Source organism: Mustela erminea, chromosome 16 (genome assembly GCF_009829155.1).
Source record: "Mustela erminea isolate mMusErm1 chromosome 16, mMusErm1.Pri, whole genome shotgun sequence".
Lineage (NCBI taxonomy): Eukaryota > Metazoa > Chordata > Mammalia > Carnivora > Mustelidae > Mustela > Mustela erminea.
The window spans coordinates 42,014,493-42,037,938 of NC_045629.1; the positions used below are offsets into that span (position 1 = coordinate 42,014,493).

General features: G+C 38.8%; 1 long non-coding RNA gene across 1 annotated transcript; it reads right to left on the reverse strand.

Annotated features, from left to right (window-relative positions):
• Positions 1–418: 418 nt before the first annotated feature.
• LOC116575368 lies at positions 419–3,552 on the reverse strand. The gene is made up of 3 exons (XR_004279737.1): positions 3,380–3,552; positions 2,223–2,882; positions 419–557 (listed from the first exon to the last, which is right to left on the reverse strand). It is a non-coding gene; the product is annotated as an uncharacterized LOC116575368 (long non-coding RNA).
• Between the last annotated feature and the right edge of the window lie 19,894 nt (positions 3,553–23,446).

A 23,446-nucleotide genomic window follows, 5' to 3' on the forward strand; every position in this document is an offset into this window, starting at 1 on the left:
TGACCCTAGGAAAGTTCTCCTCTCTAAGCCTTAGCTTCCTCATCTGTAAAATGGGAATAAAAATACTCTCAGGGGTGCCTGGGTGGCTCAGTCATTAAGCAGCTGCCTTTGGCTCAGGTCATGATCCCAGGGTCCAGGAATCAAGCCCTGCATCGGGCTCCGTGCTTGGTGGGAGGCCTGCTTTTCCGTCTGCCACTCACCCTGCTTGTGCTCTTTCTTTCGTTATGTTTCTCTCTGTCCAATAAATGAAATCTTATTTCTCATGAAAAAAAAAAAAAAGATGCTCTCAGGGTGGTTTTGAAGGAATTCATGGAACTAAGAGTAAAGTGCTTATGTATAATAAATAGCAAAAAAATGAAGTTATTCTTATTAGTAATCAGGTACATGAGTAAGAAGAATAAGACTTTGTTTTGCTTGTCACCTCTTATTCAGCAAGCATTTAGAAAGTGTTGTGGGGAATTATTTTAGGTGCTGGAGGACATTCAGCTCCTGGTTGGGGCTGACAATCTCTTCCTGGAACTTTCCTGCACCACTTTGGCCCAATTTGCTACCCATTCCTAGAGGGAGAAGGATACATAGGATTACTAAATAAGCCATGGTAGAAAGAGCATTCCTTGTGCCCATCACTACATACCTCATCTTATATTATTTAATTCATACAATATCTATGTGGGATAAGTGTCATATGGTCGCATGATAGATGAGAGAACAGAGGCAGATAGAGTTTTAATAGCATTATCTAAGTTCGGGTACGGCAGAGCCGGGGTCTGGACCTAAGTCTGCATGACTGCAAAGTGTATTCATTACCTTAACTACTTACAGTCGGGAGAAAATGTCTGAAAGCCTCTAAATAGATAATTCACCATCCTGATGTGCCAAAAAAAAAAAAAAAATTGGAAAGGCCAAAACTTTCATCATTTCTGTGGTCACTACAAATTATCTTATCGTGCATCTGGCATAAAAACTGAAAGCTAATTCTTGTATCAAAGTGCCCTTGTATTAATTCCCTAGTTCTCTTCCATGAATGTGCATTCATTAACATTTCTGTAACTAGTCCTCCTTCTTGCTGATGTGATCAAAATCAAACGGTTAATGAACTAAACCACCCTTGCTAAAAATAATCTCTGCGAAGACCACATGTGGTAATTCTAATGAGCTATTTTACAGTAAATGTACTTACGAAGAGTGTGAAGGAAACAAAGAAACAGAGTTCTCGAAGTAAAATTAAAAACCAGCATTAAAAAAGCCAACCTTAAAAAAAAAAAAAAAAAGCCAACCTCAGGCCATCATATTACATTTTAATTCTACACTATTTTTTCACCAAAGATAGCATAGCAATTTATCAATAAATAGCCTTTCTTAAACATCTACACAGCAATTAGGTTTAAATTTCCTTAAAGAGAAACTGAGTCACCAGTTAATTAGCAATTATTCTACTCTTTAAAAGGCAACTCTGGGTTAAGGCCTCTGCTTTCGGCTCAGGTCGTGATCCCAGGGTCCTGGGATCGAGCCCCGCATCGGGCTCTCTGCTCCTCAGAGAACCTGCTTCCTCCTCTCTCTCTGTCTGCCTCTCTGCCTGCTTGTGATCTCTGTCTGTCAAATAAATAAATAAATCTTAAAAAAAAAAAAGGCAACTCTGAATCAATAATAAGAGCCAAAAACCCCAGCTCCCTATGAGTTTCTGAAGGCTTCAAAAAGGGGTTATTCATTTCCCCACTGTTAACATGGGAATATCTGAGGTATTTGTTATTTTGAAATACCCCAATATTTATATACTATTTTTTCATAATTAAAATCATATAGTTTCATGGGGAGAGTGTTCAAATGTGAAATGGAATATATGAGATTCCAAATGAAACAAGAAACCTTTCAGCTCAGGAGAAGTCTGGTTCAGGTCAACCACAACCTGGATCTTACAAACCACAGTCCTTCCATGTGGGGAACAGCATTTGTGAAGACATCGGACATACTGCTTACGACAAATTTATAGAGGAGTGCCCTGTCAACATACTTCTCTAAATATTATTTACAGAAATAAAAAGCAACGAAGAAATGGGAGAGCTCCATGATCACCTTATTCCCATCAAAGCTTCTTCTCAAGAGTAGTTAGCTAAATGCCTTTCCCAGTGCCCCTCCACGCAAAAGAGGCATCATTTATACACTCAACAAAATAGGAGAGAGAAAGGAAAGCCATTCACTTGCCACAGTAAGGATGAGCTCACCATGAAGAGAACGTTCGTGTCAACGGAGAAGTTTCCAGTTGGTAACAGACCCCCTAGGTGGTCATATTTTTAACCCTCAACTCTGTCTCAGTCACTCTTGTTGCCGTCATGCCAGCCATTCTGTTCTTCGTCTTTGAATGCTTCTCACAAAGAGCCTCTCTTCTTGTCCTCAGAGGTCCATTTACCGCCCTCAGCAACGTTTCATGACCTCAAAACATTTTTTCCTGTTTTATTGTTTCAGTTTCCCATCTGTTTTCACCATTCCCAGTCCACACACTCCCCAGGGCTCAAAATGCTCTAGAACCTTCAGGAAGCATATACATTTTCCTCCTCGCTCCGGTATGTGCTGGAGAGGCCACAGAAGAGTTGAAAGGCCTCTTCGAAGCTATTGATAGCCCCAAAGAAGGGGGAGAGCAGCATGAGACACAGCGTCTAAGGGCACTTTGAACACTGAAATGCCTTCTGTGCAAGAGAGATGTGTCCTTATCTCACAGCACCTGATGTGTTTCAGTTCAGAATTTAGTATTAGATGGCAACTGGAAATGCGACCTTCTTATTGATTTGGTCCCATGAGCAAGTCCATTCCCTTCTCTGTGCCTCAATGTCTTCAACAATGAAATAAAATGAAGGGCTGGGTATTCTGAAGTAGAAGGATAGGTGCTAAAAAGGAAAAGAAACAAAGAGGGGAGAATTAATTATCTGCCTCAAGCAGGGCCGGCCCTATCATGAAGAAACAAAGTGTGTGAGGAGGCTCTGTAACCATTTTTAGCTTTGGTTTGGAGCAGACAATTTGGGTCCCATGTCCAGGTACCCAGGTTAATGTTGTGTGTTTTACCTGACTTCTCTTCTCTAGTGAGCACCGATACGCAGTTTACCAATGCCAGGGGCTTACATCTCACCTCGTTTCAAAATGAGAGGATGGTAGAGTAATGCTCTAGGGAGCTAAAGAAGGGTTTTTGAGAGCCCGCTAATGTTCTGAAGTTGACAAAACAGGCAAAAACCAACTGCACTGCCTTCTTCAGCAACCCAGTTGGAATGCAGAGACTGACCGCGGTGACTGACAAATCCAGGGAGGGAGGAGGAGGAGGGAGGGTGCAGGGAAAAATGGGAGAGGAAGATTGAGGAAAGGGAAAACAACAACAACAAACATACATTACCATAAAAATGTTTAAATATCAAAGGAAACTATTTAGGAAGAAACGCATGAAACAGCTCTCATCCATCAGCCACACAGCTGGTAGCATCTCTTACTTGGGGCTTTGCCAGTGGGCATTACTGTGTGGAATTACTTTATTACCTTAGAATTCTCCGTATTGTTCAACATTGACCAATAGCTTCTGGGAAGGCTTAGAACACTTCAGGAATCTTCTGAGGAGGTAGCATTTAAGAATATTTTAATCTTCCTGAAGGTAAAGAAAACCAACGGAGAATGAACTGAATTTTGGAGATTAGTAAATACACATTAAAATTAATATCAAGTGATAGCAGCCTAGCTTCAAAGAAGATGCTGTTTTGCATAGAGAAAAAAAGTTAATTTGATCAGAGTTTGGAAGGGCATGTTATCTAACAGTGTATTATCATTTGGTTGAGTTTCACTTGAAAGCGGAGACATTTCCCCCTCCCTTCCCGTGAAGTTATGCTGTTATGGAGAGAAAAATTTTCAACTCGGACTAAATAAGGATCATTCATGTACAATTTGCTACTCCCCATCAGGGGTTTCTAGCAATGTTAGGACAGAGAGATGTCTTCTGCAGGCCCAGTATTTAGTACTCCTAACTGAAGGATCGTCACACAGAGAAATTTTCTTTTTTTTTCTGTTGGATTGCAAAAATACACCAGCACTTGAATTCTCAGGACGATTTAAAAAGGACAGGAACTCTTCAAATAAAAGTCAATTTATGGGATTTAAAAAAACATTTCTCTTATCTTTAAAAAAGGCAAGCAGGTGGTATGTGCCCATGTTGAGGCAGGATGTCACAGCTATACATTGATGTCTTAGCTGGTTTTTCATTGACTTTTATGAAGCCAAGTAGACTCTAAACTATTCTTGATGGTGGGCAACTTTCACGAAGTCAGAAGATTTGTAAGCAACATTCATCATGTGTAGGCCACATCACTTTCTCTCAAAAATATTTTTAAGAATACTAAAATATATAAATATACGTATATCCTTAAACAGATCTATATTCTTAAAAGAGAAATAATTTTGAAGAATACTGTCCCTTGGTGTATCATCAATGGACTTACAAATACTGTAGTAATGCGTCAGAAGTAGAAGCTTAATTAATTGCCTCCTATGCTGTCCATATAGACAATGACATTAAGTTACAGTAACACATTCTGAATGGATCTGCGGAAATCCTTGCTTCTGTGGCTAAGAGTGGTTCATTAGCCATGCTTCAATAATAACTGATTTCATGGCTAAGGTATGAATTAATTGTATTGAATAACATCATAATGCAATGAAAGCCCAGAATCTGAAGTTAGAAGTTCTAAATTCAAGACCTAGAAACACCAATAACTGGTTCGGTATACTCTTTTTTTTTTTTTAAGATTTTTTATTTATTTATTTGACAGATAGAGATCACAAGTAGGCAGAGAAGCAGGCAGAGAGAGAGGAGGAAGCAGGCTCCCCACTGAGCAGAGAGCCCGATGCAGGGGCTTGATCCCAGGACCCTGGATCATGACTTGAGCCTAAGGCAGAGGCTGTAACCCACTGAGCCACCCAGGCGCCCCTCGGTATACTCTTAATAGCATTGAGCCTCAGGGTTTTTTGCAGGGGAAGGAGTTTTTCTTTTTGTGTGGGGGGTTCTTTTTAATAATTGGGGATACTTACCTTGAAGGCTAATGCAAGGATTAAATGGGAGAATACATATTAAAAGTACTCAAACAGAGAGGGAGACAAACCGTAAGAGAATCTTAACTATAGGTAACAAACAGGGCTGCTGGAGGGAAGGTGGGGGGGGGAATGGGGTAACTGGGGGATGGGCATTAAGGAGGGCTCGTGATGTCATGAGTCCTGGATGTCATTTGCATCTGACAAATCACAAAATACTACCTCCAAAACTAATAATAATAACCAATAACACTATATATTAAATGGAATTTAAATTTTAAAAAATTTAGAATAATACTATTTTAACATGAACACACTGAGAAAATAACCATTTAAATTACTAGCCATAAGCAGTTGTTTTATTTAAGAAAAGTTGTCCAAAGAATCTCCCTATCTTCCACCGTGTTGCCGAAATGTTTCTTATTGATGTCACAATCCTTGTAAAGAGAATAAAGAATCCAAGGAAAATTTCAAGTAATGGTTACTTGCTAAATTTTTTTCTTTATAGAGATACTAAATGAGTTAACGTGGTGAAGGCTCTGAAGTGTATTTTTCCCTCCAAAAAAGAGAAAAGAAAATACTTAAAGAAAACCTATAAAACTCTCTCCTTCAAAAGAATCATGACATGTAAATGAAGCTGCATAATCCGATACATCAATTATTATTTTGAAAGACAGTGATGCTCAACATAGAGCTTCTCAGAGTTTGAAGGCAATCTTGGTCACTGTGATGTTTGAGGCTTCCTTATGCAGTAATAGAATATGAGTACCAGAATGGGGTTATTAAAAATTGTAGTGTATTTTAGCTGTTTGTATTTACCCAAGTAGTACTTCAGAAACACAAAAACTACAGGGACTTTGTGCATACATGCCATCAGCACCCTTTCCTGACCAAGAGGTACAGGGTAAATGATTCTCCTGCCCTCTTCCAACCATCTCCCTACCCTACAGTAACCCAGCATAAAGCACACTATTTTCATGATATAGCAGCCAGATTTGAGTACGGACTATGTATTGGGTAGCTGCAAATCTGCTCCTTAGAATGAATCACTATCCAGATACTCTTATCCAGCAAGAATTATCTAGGTTCAGTGGGAAAATTCAGTGTATGTGAGTAGCATCCTAGATGCGCTTCTATTTTCACCAGCCTCCACCAGGATGAATAAATTCCTTTTATTTCAAAGAGAGGGAGCACTGAGTCACTTCTCTCATATATGTTTTAAAGCGAAGAATAAACCAAGGCAGCCTGTGAATTTGCCTTCCATGCACAGATGAAACCGCTTCCACATGGCCTTTTAATTATGTTACCCCAAACTAATATTTTTTGAAAAAGTAATTTTCTCTCTGTGGAGTTACTCCTGTAAGTTGGCACAGGATGGGGGGTGGGGCGGGGAACGGGTCTGTAAACACTAATATTGCCATCCATCCTAAGCACCCACGATGCCAAGAAACGCTCTGAATATTTCAGTGGACCTCCCACATTCTCGATAGGATGTTTTCCGTGCATGGTGATCCACAAATATTATCATTCCATGACAATGCAGTTTCATCAAGGTACGTCTCAATCCATGGGATACGAGTCCCACACAACAGACGGAGAATTTGGCGCAGCCCAGCGCACGCCGCGTGTGTTACTTACTGGTTATATTGCAGTGGTCACACTGAGTCCCGTATGGCGCCGTATTAACGAATGGCATGCAAGCACCTTCTGTTGAAACATCTGCGACAGGGAAATTTCAGGCATTTTTCCAGATAATTTTTGTGCTCTGGACCAAATTTTCATTAGGACTGTAAAACCTGGCAAGCAGTATTGTTGTGTATGATTTTTTAATAAACTGGGACATGCCTTTGTTACAGGAGTGAGGAAAAGGGCTCTTCAGAGACTCTTCTCTATTATAAAAAGTTCAGAAAACATATGACAGCTCACAAAATAACATCTCCCAACTTTTTTTTTTTTTTTTTTAAGTGCAAGTTTCCAGGCTTTCGTAGACATATAAATAAAATTCACAGTTTTGGATGCAAAAAGCAAAAATGCAGATTTTCACAACTTGGAGTGAATGATTCCAACGGTGGCTTTCCTTAAACATGTGTTTGTTAAGAATGCACACAACCAACAGAGATGTTTTTTACGTATTTAATTTTTGACGTTCGCTGCCAAAAAAAAAAAAAAAAAAATCTGTGCAAGAGGTTTTACTTGCTTTAAGAGACACCGTGTCTCAGGATGAGAAAGAAAGTAAGGAGTTTGGGCACATGCCTTTTTGTACCCACAAACAATGCGAACTTAACAACTGGCATTGTTCATTTTTTTCACCAGTTCAGATACGGGTGTTTCCATTTCTTTCTTCACTGCCAATAACCACCCTACTACAGTAATGGAGGCTAGAAAAACTCCCTTTTGTAATTCTTTAATTCCCCGTGCCCTGCTACAAACACTAATGCAAAACAAACATGCTTGGCAGTAAATATGTGCATTATCATTATGTAAATAGGCATGTTATCATTATCTTTTGATGATGCTGTTCTTTGTAAAGGCTTTTTTTTTTTTCTTTCTAAATATATTATCCAATTTAAGTTATAATGCATATTATACCACTGGGGCTATATAAACACTCTAGATCAAGGAGAATTAGTAGTCGGTCTATAATACAACAAAATGTTTACCACCTATGCATATGGTGTGTGATGCAAACAAACAGACCAATGCTGTTGCACATTATACAATCCCACCCCAGCCGTGCACGGAAACCTCTGAGATTAATATCCATCTTGCTGTTCAAATTGAGTACCACATTATGACATTTTATATTGACAACATTATAAGCTGAGATGATACATTTTAAACTCGATGAGATGAATGATCTAGTAGGAGCAGAAAATAGGCTGCATATCTGAACCTTATATGAACTAGGAACAACTCATGTCACAGTCTGTTTGGAAATGTTACAATGTTTGCATAAATCCATTGCTTATGCATAAGCACCAGGGAACTGGAATCCTGAGGCAGGCAGTAATCTGCAAAGTTCTTGTGGCACTTGATAAGCATGCAAGATGCATCGCACATTCTCCTTGGTGAATTGCAAATGTTTATGTAAGAAAGAGCAGATAGCTGCATATTGTATGAAAAGATCAAGGCCATTTCTGCAGTAGGGATTGCAAGGGAGCTAGAGAGGACGAGCCTAGGGAAAGGAAGGGCTGAATACCCCTTCCAATTTTCTCGGGCCCCTCAAAACTAGCGAAACCCACCTGCAGAAGCAGCTCCTACTATTTGTCTCCACATTCCGTAGCTGTCAAGATTGTTGGTCATATCAACTCTTTCAGTTCATCTATAAAGACATGGTGATGCTATTAATTAAAGTACAAATGATGACGTTCCTTTGCTTCCCTTATTTTCTCTTTTCTGGAGCCAGTAAGCTGTTAGCTCTGCCACAAGACAGTTCTATTTATTATTTGTTTAAAATAATGTTGTCGATACAATTTTTTTTTTAAGTCTCCTAAAGGAGTATGCTACTTGACACATAGTTAAATTGATAAGAACTCCAACAGCTTGAAGACTTCGTTTTTGTAAATTTCAAACATATTAGCATTAGCATCTGATTTACAGGGCTTCCGAAAGAACCAATCCGGCCATGTTTCTCATGTTCCTACCTCACCCTTTACTGAGCAACTGTTCTGTGTAAAGCCTTTTCCCTGGTTCAGTATGTCATCCAATCTTGGTTAGTGAGCCAGGGCTGCAGACAACCTGAGATGGCTTTGTGGGGTTTCAGATAATCACCATGGACATCCAGCTTTCTTCTTCAACCCAAGAAAGGGCCATTTCTCTTCTTGCATCAGGTTAATGGGGGGTATGATCTGAGAAGTGGGGGCAGAGGATGGCTATGGCATGAACTAACACCATGTTGTGGACGCAGTGTTTCCCTAAATCTTCCATGGGGAAAGCAGCCTCCCTCTTCACTCCAGGCTGGTGTAGTCCCCTGCCCTCTCCTCCTCACCAAGCTCTGAAACTTCTCCCTCCCACTTTGTCTGGGTTCATCTACTAGGGTTACCACAACAAAACCCCACAGTCTAAGTGGCTCAACCAAACCACAAAAATGTATTTTCTCACAGTTCTGGAAGATGGAAGTCCAAGATCAGGTACCGTCTGCGTTGGTTTCCTGGTTTGCACATGGCCTGATTTTGCTGTGTCCTCCTCACATGGCCTTTCCTCTGTGGATGTGCGGAGATGAGGGAGACCTCTGGTGTTTTTCCTTTTCTTATAGGAATACTGGTCCAATAGATTAGGGTCTTCCCTATGCCCACATATAACCTTAATTACCTATCTGATAGTGCTGTGTCCAAACCCAGTCATACTAGAGATCAAGGCTTCCGTACAAATTTGAGGGGCGCAATTTAGTCCAGAACACTAGGCGTTAAGTCAGGTCATAGCAAAGATCTGCTTTCCTCCTGGGAGCAAGCCCAGCCCTAAAGTTTAGGTCAGGTGGCAGTTTTGAATGAAACCAGAGGTCCTGTAACATCTCGCATATCATAGCAGCAAACCTGATACTCATTCTGCCCCATAACTAGGGAGATCCAGTTAAGAGGCCGAGTATGTGCCTGTGAGAACATCACAGAGAAAGTGTTCCCTGAGGCAGCACTTGTGTGAATCAAGGCCCAGGCCAGTGTGATTGAACAAGACAGCCCCTCTTTGAAAGTGCACTCATTTTTTACATTTGTAAATACAGAAATGCAAAGCAAGACTTGGAAGACTTCAAGCTGGGGAGTGAAAATCCGCAGAAACTGGAATCACACCAGTTGACAAAACAGTTAGCTTGGCATCTGGTGCTTTCAGTCTGAACTAGGTTGATAGAGAAGAGAGTTAGGGTCTGTTAACTTAAGGGTCAACACAGCTCAGACTGGGAGCAGGTTGTGAGCCCTACCTGGAAGCTGCCAGCCACTGGTCTGCCCACTATTACAGATCCACCAAGGAAGTCACGTGTTGCTTCACACCTTTCTTGCAAGAGTGGATGGGAGCCTGCCATTGCGCAGGGAGTTCCTAAACTTGAATGTGCAGCAATGTACCCACTGTCATTAGTCTTATTTTTAGAAATTCTGTCTGGCTTCTGACAAACCTTTAAACTATTCTTTAAAGTGGTAATAACTCTTCTATCTGGGCTTCTCCACTGAACATCTCAGAGGAGCCCTGAGATCAACCATGGCTGAGACCGTATCAGTGTGGAGCCAGCCTTGGTGACCTGATAAATTACAAAGGTAGCTTAGAAAATCTGTGTACAGTAGTAACATGAAGGGCAGTGGTTTTCTTCCCCAGGAGACATTTGGCAACAAGTGATGAAATTTGGGGTTGACACCAACATAGAAAGGGAACAAGGAGGGTGACACCAGTACCTAGTGGGTAGAAGTTAGGGATGCCATGAAATATCCTATAATGCACAGGAGAGCCCCCCATGAATAAGGATCACCTGCCCCTCAAATGTCAATAGTACCAGGCTTAGAAACCCTGACATAGAGGTTAAGAAAACATGGTTTTGGATTAAAACAGTCACTTGGGACCAAGGTAAAGTTCACTCACCTATACATTTCCTAGCTCTGTTATAAGGATTAATAGATAATATATGGAAATATTGCTAGTTTAGCATAAACCAGGTGCTAAATAAACTCTGAAATGCTTCATGCAGTGACACATAGTCAGAAACCATCAAATAAACATCAGGAACTATTGTAATGCATTTCTAAATAAATAAACAAACTGTCGCATTAGTAGATTAGTGAGGGGTGGATGCTGGACTGCTGATGGGTGCGTGTGTTAGATTAGAAAATCTTTTGTGATTGCCCCATGATTTCTGAAAAACGAAATATTCTATGATGTGTGGAAAAAAGAACTCAAATCACCAGCCCCCCCCCAAAAAAGCCAGTCACATCTCTTGAGAGATGAGTGAGTTCTGGGGTCCAGGGAAAAGGCTTAAGAGGGCTGAGGGCTCAGGGGACACAAAAATAGAGGGGAGAGACTGAGAAGACTGGGTAGATGAGAAGGAAGGGACAAGGATAGAGAAACCTTAGGACAAAGTAAGAGGGCAGGAAAGCCTGGCAGGAAGAAATGCAAAGGCAGGTAGCTTGAAGGGGGCAAGGCTGGAATTCCCAAACCCTGGTATAAGGATCCAACCTCCCCAACTCAAAAAGAACTTCTTTTCCTTCGGACATGACAAGTCTTCCTTCAAGACTCTACCATAGTTACCGTAATCTGTCCGAAGGTTTCCCTCTGCATCAGGAAACAGTCCTCTCCGCCTTCACCTTGTCAATGACCTCTCTGGAGTAGCAATCCACCTCTGGGGCTGTGTGAAGGAGAAAAAGTAATGGTCCCCACCAGAGGTCCTGGCTGAACACCAGCCGGACATGGAACACGGGCCCATCTGTGTCTACAGGTCCGTGCGAACTGAATTGGATCCAGCACGAATCAAACCTCAGAGGGAATTTTAGTTGTTTTTAAAACACCAAGAGAATAGCTGAAATTCTTTAAAAACATCACTGGGTAATTGAGCTTGGTATTGCGATTATTGAAAAGCTGGAAAGTTCTTGATGTTAATGTTCTAATCAGTACAATCATAAAACGACTAGCTTTTTTAAGAGACATCACATCCCCATTTACACAAATTTCACGTAAGAAAGAAATTATCATCTCAGAGGGTTGTTTTCCTTATTTTGAACTCAAATTCCTTTCTGCTCCCCGTTGAACTGACGGACTCTCCCAGAAGTAGGGGCCTTGAGAGGAAGCAGAGCTCAACTCCAAATCCACAACGGCCATGCGGCGCCTGCATTTCCCCCAATTCCTTTCAAGTTGAACACACTTTTCAAGAAAGGGGAAAAAAATACAAATGCTCGAGAAGCCTTTTATAAACAAGCCATTTAAACTTCAGAGACAATTAGCCCCTTGCCCGTTTTTCAACTTCTGTGTTTCAGAGCCTCAGCTTTCCTGATAATTTACTTTTGAAAGGCTCAGGCCTGTGGGGTTGGCCAGGGTGAGTTCCGCAGTCATATGTGTGGCTGCCTGGAGATGTTGAGCTGCCGTGGTCAGTCTGACGAAGTATACATAAGCTTTGGCCCCACATATCTGCAATATCACGGACGGGCAAGGAGGCGCCTGTTATAAAAATACACAGTGAAACACAACTGAAGGACTGCTCTTTCTCAAAGACGAGCGTAATGCATTCCTTCTGTTTAGGCTCATTTTCCAGCCTTTCACATTCTTTGTGAACAAGAGTTATAAAACAACCCTGATGCAGGCCAATTATTTTTACTTTGAAGGCCATTAATCAAGATTGACTAAGAAAATGAAGACAGCTAAGCAAAATTTCATATGTGACTAGAGTGAGATTAAAATAAAACCAGATGGGATGGACAGAGACACTAAGCATTTTTTTTTTTTTTAAATTTTTGGACTCATGTAATAAATGTCTTTTACAAATTACAGCTCTCTTATTTTCTTACAGTAAATCAAATCAGGCCATAATGTACAAGTGGTCTCATTGCTGAAATGTCAAAAATAGAACCTGCCTTGTTCTTGTAGAGTAATTCCTCAAATCTAAACCAGCAGTGCGGGCTAACAGTCTATAAACCATTTACCTGCATGCAATCAGAATTGGACCTGATGGACGGATTTCTCATGGCCGCCAAGCAACGCAACACAGTGAATGCCCAGAGATCTCACCCCGAAATGATTTGGGCTTCCAGATCAGAGTTATTCAACAGTCCAGGGCCGCTTAAGTAAAGAAAAGGCGAGTTCGAGTGCTGCTATATATCTCTGTCATGAAAGTGACTAAGGAAGTCATGAGCCCACCTATCTGGAGACTTAAAAATTTTTTTTCTCTTGATCTTCAAGACTGATACTGCTGGTAGATTATTTTTCATAGGAGTGCACATTTTGAAATGCACATTTTATAAACAAAACAGTAAAATGCGTATGTTAGAAAATAAAATGAAATCTTTTTCTCTAATTTTGCATGGATACCAAGGTTCTATCACCCTTACTTCATACAGCAGCAAAAATCTCCCCGCAGTGAGAAAATGACTGAAAATAACCAGCTGTTACAGGATCTCTATCAAAACACACACCATAATCCCAAAGAATTCTTCCCCATTTAGCACTGTCAGGTTAAAAAGTCTGCTTAGGAAATGAGACTAAACTTTCTTTTCATAACACTCAATGAACCATTTCCACCATATATTTAGAGAGGACATATGCATTTCTTAAAGCAGATTCAAAATAATCTGTAAAGAAAATGAAGTGGATTTTCAACTATGGTAAATTTTCTTAACTCCTCTGATGCTTCCCTTTCAAGATGAAAAAGGCAATTTTGAGTTTTGAAAAGGGTTTTTTGCAAAATTCTTTTCTCAGGAAAAAAAAAATCAACCCAAGAGAATGAGAAGGACACCCACCATTCATTCTTCCTCCACAAATCCCTAAACAAATCAGGAAACATTTGTCTAAAATTCCTCAGAAAACAAAACAACTCCCTACACATAGTTATATTTTCTTTAATGCAGTGGATGGGAACCCTAAAAGTTACATTAACATCGCATTTCAGTAAGTGGGCTCAATAATTAGTCGCTTCCTATTTAAAGCCTGCTGGTGAATTCTTTTGTAAATAGAATTTCTTACTGATATATAGAGGCCATCATAAAGGAATATTAATGAATTAATTAAACTAAATTGGCACGAACTTCTGAAAGCTCAGAGCATTTTTGAAGTTCCAATTTTTATGTGGATTTCTTTTTTTTTTCATTTAATTGATTTTTTTTTCAGTGTTCCATAATTCATTTTTTATGCACTACACCAAGTGCTCCATGCAATACATGCCCTCCTTAATACCATCATTGGGCTCACCCAGTATCTACAGTCTCTCATGGTTTATCTCCCCCTCCGATTTCCCCCAACTCACTTCTCCTCTCCCTCTCCCCATGTCCTCCGTGTTATTCCTTATGCTCGACAATAAGCAAAATCATATGATAATTGACTCTCTCTGCTTGACGTATTTCACTCGGCATAATCTCTTCCAGTCTCATCCATGGCAATACAGAAATTGGGGTGTTCATCCTGTCTGATGGAGGCATAATACTGCATTGTATATATGGACAATATCTTTATCCATTCATCTGTTGAAGGGCATCCTGGCTCTTTCTACAGTTTGGTGACAGTGGCCGTTGCTTCTATGGATTTCTTGATCAGTGATCTAGCAGCCAGACTAACTCTCCACAATATGTTTATTTGTAAAGTAGGAATACAGAACTCTGCACACCAATATAGCTCTAACTCATGGAGAATATTATCATGATAATTTTCTTTTGATTTCAAATAATATAACAAATCCAAACTCAGTATCTTTTTTGTTGTTGTCAAAACTATATATTTCTCTTGATATCCAAATGTCTGTCAATTACAATCTCATCCTCCAAGTCTAAACCTTAAAATACCCTAAATTTTAACATCTCCCAGTTCTCTTTAGTATCTCAAGCACCCATGCTACTTTCCCTCCTCTGTCTGCCAGCCACCATGTGCTACCTGTCCAAACTGGTCCAGGAAGTCAAGACTTCCCCAAAGTCCAGTACAAAGGAACTGATGATCCTGGTGGGGGAGGAGGTTATATCAAGGGGATGGTTCTACTAAGTCATCAGCTTTCTGTGCAAAAAGGGGCAAGTGAGGCTAGAATTTAATGGAGCAGAATAGATGAGTTTAACACAACTAAGAGAGGAAACGTCCATTCACCCCCACTTCAGTCTTAAACTTTCCATCTCTCTGGTTCCACCATTCATGCTCAAGTCGAAAAAAGATCTAGGAATTATTTGGGATTCTGCTCTTTATCTGCATTCAATCCATCAGTAAACGCTACCAACTCTGACTTCAAAACACATCCCAAACTCCCAACAGCTCTGTACTACTCACTATTAAACTTATGGTCAATTCTCTTCTGACAGTGACTTGTTGCTTCAACTACAGCAATGACCTCCCTATGTTATCCCTGCCTCTCCTCTGGCCCTTATGATCAATTTTCAAGAGAGCAACAGAGTGATCTTTTTTTTTTTTTTTAATTTTTTATTTTTTATAAACATATGTTTTTATCCCCAGGGGTACAGGTCTGTGAATCACCAGGTTTACACACTTCACAGCACTCACCAAAGCACATACCCTCCCCAATGTCCATAATCCCACCCCCTTCTCCCAAACCCCCTCCCCCCAGCAACCCTCAGTTTGTTTTGTGAGATTAAGAGTCACTTATGGTTTGTCTCCCTCCCAATCCCATCTTGTTTCATTTATTCTTCTCCTACCCACTTAAGCCCCCATGTTGCATCACCACTTCCTCATATCAGGGAGATCATATGATAGTTGTCTTTCTCTGCTTGACTTATTTCGCTAAGCATGATACGCTCTAGGACCCAGCAATTGCACTATTGGGTATTTGCGACAACATGGATGGAACCAGAGTGATCTTTTAAATACGAAAATTAGGTCTTATCTTACATTCCTCTTGAAAACTTTCCAACTGTTTTCCTTCCTAAATAGAGTAATGCCTTAACTCATTACGATGCCAACATCTTAACTTATTACAGTGGCCTAAACAGCCTTATCTCATCCATCTCCACTTACCTTTCTGACAATATCTCCTTCCACTTTCACTGTGGCTTACCACATTCATGCCAGCTGACCCTTTGTTGTTCCTGGAATGAGCCAAGTTCATTTCTGTCTTGGGGCCATTGCCCTAACTATGTCCTATACACAGAGCACTAAAGAAATATTTTGCCAATATTTTGTATGGCTGTCTGCTTCTTGTCATTCAAATCTTTGTTTAAATGCCACTTTCTCAGAAGGGCCACTTTAACATTCTTCCTACATTTCCCCCAGTCATTGTCTGTCACATTACCTTATTTTAATTTTCTGCCCTTTTCCTTGTGGGTGTATTCATTTTTTTAGTGACTGTCCATCAACAATAGAATGTGAGCTCCATCATGGCTGACGTCTTGCCTCTCTTGGTTGCTGCTGTATTTCTAGCAGTTGATCTGTGTTTGTCCTTCAACAGGAATAAAATAAGTTTGTTGAATAAGTCAAGGAATGAAAAATGGAGAGAAAAAAAGATAAGCCAGGAAGCACAAAAAAGGAGAAGTAGAGACAAAATGGGTGGAAATTAAGTATAAGGATTTCCTTTGGAGTCTGGCTTCATAAATGTGGACACTCTTGGTGGCTTCCCCTTTTTAAGGAAAGAGCTTGTTTTTTTAAAGAGACAAAGTTACACTGAGCATAATCAATTGTTCCCTTTGATTGCCTTTTTAAACCCTTCTCCTTTTCCCTTCCCTCTATCCACATCACTTTTTTTTTCTCAGTTTTCTGTGCTTTTCTAGATGGACTACCTTGTTCTGGTTTTGCCTCTTTCCAGTCCATCCAGGGGACTGGTACCAAATTAATCTTTCTAAAAACAGTTTTCCTGATGTCACCTTCTAGCTCAAAACACTCTTCAAGTGGTTCTCATTATATAAGGGCAAAGGTCAAACATTTTAGTATAATATACAAGACCATCAAACTGCACCCAGACATCCTTCCCAAACTTATCTCCCATTGCTTCAACAGAAGTCCACTCTCCAGTTAGACTCTGGAACTCGTTTTTTTGCTCCTGATCTTGCTCATTTAATCTCAGTTGACTAAAATCTTCTCTTTCTCTTTTACTCAGTTTTCAACCAGTGATCACATTCCAGGCAGGATCTCAAAGGATCTTCTTTTTAAATCCTAAAGTGCTTATTATTACTGATATTTTTTACTGTATCCTTGGCCATTATCACACATTACTTTCTAATGGTCATTATTTTCTCATTAAAACAAGTCTTGGTTTTTTTGAAGGTTGGAAATACATTACTTTACTTTCTCCCTGCATTCAGCTTTGATAGTGAGCATGCTTTTGGAAATCTTAGAGACTGACTTTCTTTATCAGGGAAAGGGGGACAATAATAGTAGCTTTGCAGATTTGTTAGAAAAATTAAGTGATAATAATACATTTAATTAGCTTAGCACAGGATATATATGAAGTGTCATTATCTTAGTTCACTGAAAAGAGGCAGATTAACAAATTGATTAGTTGATCAAATGATTTTTAAAAACCATATAAAACATGGATTTATTTATACTGCAATTACATCTCTCCAAAACATGCATATTGTAGGGGCGCCTGGGTGGCTCAGTCATTAAGTGTCTGCCTTCAGCTTAGATCATGATCCTGGGGTCCTGGGATCGAGCCCCGCATTGGGCTCCCTGCTCAGTGGGAAGTCTGCTTCTCCCTCTCCCACTCCCCCTGCTTGTGTTCCCTCTCTCGCTGTCTCTGTCAAATAAATAAATAAAATCTTTTTTAAAAATGCATATTGTAATAACCTATCAGTTAATATTGTTTAAAAGGATATAACTTCTGATTTCCAACACGACCATTATATTTAATAACTTGACCCAGTGATTCTTAACCTTAACCTATTCTTAACTAAAACCCTATTGAAAACCTGATTAAAGCTCTCAACTCCCTCCCTAGAGAAATGCACACACATACAAAATTTGCTATATAGTTTCAGAGAGTTTCATGGCCCCTTATAGACCAGACAGAAACCTTAGGGACCTTACTGGACCCTTAGTAAGATATGAAATCCAATGTCAAGACTGATCACTTCTCCCATTTCTGATTCTCTGACAGTATTGCATTGATAACCAACACCAATCAGCAGCAGATCACATGAACTCAACTTTTTTTTTTTTATGAAGACAAACTAAATGAGATAAAAGAAAGCCAGAATAACAAAGAACTAATAATTTTTTCTTTTAACACTTTTTTTGCAACAAGCGCATTATAATGTTTTCATATTGGGTTTCAAAAATACAGAACATTTACTTTAGGCTCTTTCATTGTCTTCACATACGAGATAGAAAACAATATTGACCTGGCAGGGAAAATACCACTACCATGAGATAGAAAACTACAAAATCAGAGGAAAGCCCAAGTTTAATTTCTTGAGAATTTAGTTCTCATGAACTTTGTTCCTTCCTTCTTTCATTCTTTCTTTCCTTCCCTGAAGCAATTGAATGTTTCTTCTATGCTAAAAATTGCTGTTTGCTAAAAATTGGGCAGTCAATAGTAAGCAATATGGCTTCAACTCTAAAAGATCTCATGGAAAAGACAACATCATTAAATACTTCTATGAATAAATATGTACTTACAATATAATATGTGTCAAGACAGACAATCATTGGAAGTTATAAGAGTACATAAGTGAAGGAGAGGACATAGTCCAGAGATCACAGAAAATCTCTTAGATCCATTTTAATTGAAATTTGAAGATTGAGAAGGTGTTAACTAGGTAAAGTGTGTGCATGGGGGATTGGGTGGTATGATAGGAATCCCCAAGGCAGGAGAAACATTTTAGGAACTCAGAAGACTAATATCACTGGAAGATGGGACAAATACAGTGGGCATTGTAAGTCATGTATTTCTGTTGGAAATGCTTTGGATTTCAAATAATGGAAGATTCCACTAATAGTAGTTTTAAAAATATGGGTTCAATAACAAAGATTTTAGCAGTAGGCAATTATTGACATTAGTTAGCAATCTGTTGATTCCAATGGAGACCCAAATTTATTGTTTTTTTGTTTGTTTGTTTGTTTGTTCGTTTGTTTGTTTTTTACCATCTATGGTCAGTGGGTGGCAGGAACAGCTACATCCATTTCATATGAAAGAGCAAAGGTTCTTTTGGTCCTTGGCACATTTCCAATTATACCCTATCAGTTAGAAAGCTGTCCCATGCCCTCTTCTAGCTGCAAGTGCAAGAAAGCCAGGAGAAGTGAATATTAGCTCCTCTAGCTCTTTGGGTAGGTGGTCAAGGGACAACCAAGATGGGAACTGATACAGAGTTTGGTTAGTAACAATGCCTGTCTCTGGTGTCAAAGGCTTTATTCTTTACCTTAAAAAGCAAAATGAGTGAAGGCATTAAGCATTCTAATTTAAAAACATATAACCACTTAAAAACCTGTGTCTCTCAGGCTATCACAGGCAAAATTGATTGGAAGGAGAAAGAGATGATGTGAGGTGGCAGAAGCTATTGATCGAGGTGAAAGATGGCTGGGACTTGAACTGAAGGGGTGGTGGTGAAGGGGGAGGAGGAAGGCAGTGGAGAGTTCAGGAGGTTTAGGGCCGCTCTGATTATTTAGAGGCCTTTTGTGAATAGCAAATGAAATCATGTGTGAATCTGCTTTAACACTATAGTTTTATACAAAATTAGCTCATTCTAAAGTCACAATCTGACTAGCTTGTTATTAAGATAAGTATTGTCCTTGAACTTAAAACTCTTCTCCATTAGTGAAACTCTTGGGAAGAATAAAAGCTGGTTGATTCATTTGGCAAGATAAAATACTTTCTGATGCTTTTTTCTTACAAAAGTCAAAACTGAACTTTCACTTCATGATGTAGAAAAGGTAGAAAACATTGCCAGGCCAACTGTATTTGCACCTCTAGCTTAATAATATAATTTGTGCTTTTGTGAACATCCCAAGAAAAACCCAAATGCAGTAGATTAAGGATATCCTTAAAACATGAGGAAACATTCCATTTCCCTTAAGTAAGGCAAATCATTCTACAAGAAAATAAAGGGGGAAAGGGAATGAAACCCACATCTTAACAGAAATTCCACAGAAAAATATTAGAATTTCTCAGGGTTTTCTATAACTGCTATTAGAATTCATTCCTGAGCTGAGATTTTTTTATTTCAACTTTCACATTAACAGTCCAATAATAAACCCCTGATTAAAGAAAAAGAATTCCAGTGAAAGGGTTGAAATAAGCTTAATTGTAGAGGTGTGATTAGTGCCACAGTGATAGACTCCCAGGTAATGATTTTTAAAATTTTAGAGGAAATGTTTAACAAGATGATTGCCTGACTATAAAATGTCTCTGTATAAGAAAATAGTCTTTGAAAGCAGCATTTGGGCCCTGTTGCACTAATACATCCATGAATGGCAACACTTCTTTTATAGTTTTGATGAATGCTAAAGTAGAAACTATATTATAATGATTTTGGACCCAGAACTGTGAAAATAGCTGGCAGAATATGAACACTTTACCAGATCAATCAATTTTCATTTAAAATTCTACTTATTGTGTATAGTATCAAACTATGAAAATGTAACATTTCAAACTAGTGATTTCTGTCCTACCAAAATTGCAGTACTTATTTGGATTTTGAAGTAGATAGGATCAGCATTAGAAACAGCATGGTGTAACCAAAAAAAAAAAAAAAAAAAAAGGAACTTGAAATACCTATGTAACTGCATTCTTGTATCTTTTACTTAGTCATTCAACTGCAAACATTTACACACGGCCTAAAGCGTGTAAGACGTAGAAATAGAAAGACCTCAGATATTTTCAGATATTCTTAAATGCTCCGGTTTGGCATGATCCTGTGTTCTTCTGTAATGATGAACCTAGAAGTTTTGGGGAACATAGAGAGGAACTCATCACTGGTGGGTATGGATGTATGAAGGGGCTTAGCAAAAGCTTCTAGGAATGGGTGACATATGAACAAAGAATCTTCACTTACAAAGGAAAGGAGCCAGTTCAAGGGGCAAAGAATATGGGGAAACAGTGCCCTTTTAAGGGGCTCAAGTGATTTGATGTCACCAGAGTATAAAAAGTGTCAAACAATGAGACAGAACCACATGATCAACTCTGGCTATCTTGACAAGAAAAGAAAAAAAAATTCTGGAGAGTATGGTATGGCTCACAAAGAATCTTATATCCATCATAAAGGAGCAGGGATTTAATTCTGGACACAATAAAGACTTTTCTGGAATATGCTCTAGTCATATTTAGATTTGAAATAATTCATTTGGGTGACCCTGTGAAAGATGGATTTAAAGGAGTCCAGTAGGAATCTTTTGATGGTGAGCTGGGAGAAAGAGGTTGGAGAAGAGCCAAGAAATACCTGGAAAGTAAAATGTGTCAAAACAGAAGACTCAAGAATATGAAGTAGAGAACGCACAAAGCCTGACCCAAAAGTGGTGGAAGCAAAGCTTGGGTGATGGAGAAGGTGAAGAGTATTCAGACATGTTGAGTTTTGGGTACCTATGGTACATCCAGGCAGAGATGCCTGCAGAAAACTGGATATAGGAATCTACAACTCAGGGGAGTTTCCTAGGTAGAAGACACTAATTAAGAAGTCATCAGCATGCAGCATACAAGGGGAGGAGAGCATTTGGTTGCTGAAATTTCAATTGTTAATAATAGGACTCAGGGGGTGCCTGGGTGGCTCATCGGGTTAAAGCCTCTGCCTTTGGCTCAGGTCATGATCCCAGGGTCCTGGGATCAAGCTCCGCATCGGGCTCTCTGCTCAGCAGGGAGCCTGCTTCCTCCTCTCTCTCTCTCTCTGCCTGCCTCTCTGCCTACTTGTGATCTGTCTGTCAAATAAATAAATAAAATCTTAAAAAAAAATAATAGGACTCAGGGAGACTGGCATGAAAATAGCAGGAGGTCTTGCCTTATATTGTGTGGTTCCTCAAAGATCAGATGACAGAATATCTGGAAAAAGAGTATGGAAGAGAAGTATGAGATGCTTATTAAATTAACTTGGACTCAAATCCTTAAATGATACATATTTTGAAAACTACAAAACTATAATTGTAATAACATAAACATTCACTTACCAAAATATTTTTGTGGTGTGAGATAGATATTAGGAAGAACAGAAAATACTACTAAGAAAAATTTATAATTCCATTCAAGATTTATCTTGATGATACTGGGGAAAAAGTTAATGAAGGAAATAATACCTTATATTTGAATAATTAATTCAACTTTTTTAAGTCATCAGGTTTCATTTCTTTTCATCTTTTCTGGTATGTGCCCTCAAGGACAAATCAAAGTCACTAGAAAAACACTCTTTGAGGTTAAAATTTCTAGACCATTCTTCAGATTGAATTAGTCCTTCACAATTCTAGAACACTGTTGAATTTAAAGAACTGGAGTTATTTTGGTAACTCAGTCCAATGACTTTTGAAACTAGTCACTGGACTTGGTACTAATTATATCAAAAGGAGAAAGTAGTGATTTAAGATCATTTTCTTTGCTTATGCCCCTCAGTATTGTTTTAAGTTCATCTCCTCTTTTCCAAAGTAAGTGGTACAAAAGTCATCTTTGCTACTTTCCCAGGAATAACTTGAAGTTGGTGTTGAGTGTTGAAATTGGGTTTTTCATAGGTAGACTTCCTGTCCTTATGTACAACAGAATGAATGGAGATGTAACACTCACTTGGGTTCTGTTGTAACCCATCAAAAGGGTTTTGTTAGTATTGTCTTAAAAAAAGACTTCAGGTTGGTTTTAATGTAGTTAGGGTTTAGAATCAGTTATAATATCCTAAGGCAGGCTACTTAACAATTTTTTTTGAACCTTAAGTGCGAAGGACACATCATGACACCTACCTCACAGTACTTTGAAGAGATAAATTAGATGATGTATATAATGGGCTTAAAATAACAGCTGGTTATTTTTTCTCAATAAATTAATAGATGTTCCTAGCTCTAATGATAATTAACAACTGTTTCATTTTAAGATTATCTTTATAACTCAGTGACATTTATTTGGACTGCCCAGCATGCAAATACTTTATAACATAAGAGAGGTCATACAGCAGGTAAGAGTTCAGAACATGCTTCCCAAACGAAAACTTTAAAAAGCGTGCTGATACATTGCATCCCTCTGACCAACTAGATGTTCCCATTTGGGACTTCGAGAAATTTGGAAATCATGATATATCGTCATGGAGCATGGGTCCAAACAGTATGTTTAAAAGTTCCTGGTTTGCTAGATATTGACATACAGTTTATCATTCTCTTTTAGCACTTTTAAAGTACTGTTTTCCTGAGAATTTAAACATTGAGGTAATTATTTGCCCAAAGCTGTTTTTAATATTTTCTTACCAATTCATTCATTCATTGATTCATTCTTTTTAACTTACTTTTTACATATTTATAACATATGAATATTCATATGCTCTAAATACATTTTAAATTTAATTTTAAATTTGTTCTTCCTATAAAGACAGAATGAGCGACCAATTAGCTGGTCACTGTGCTAAATACTTCATGATCTAGGGAAGAGTGAAGAGGTGAGACAATAGGGAAAAAAATGGTATTAATAAACATGAGAAAATTAAATGCATCCTTGTTACGACTAATGAATTAGAAATTAATTGAAAATTTTATCATTTGGTTGTATTGAATGTAGTTGGAAAATTACACCATATTTTATCTATTTTTTAGTACTGTTTGTGCCTCAAGAAAATCATTAAATGCTTTGTTTTCCCTCATAAAGTTTACAATTCTGAATTTAGGA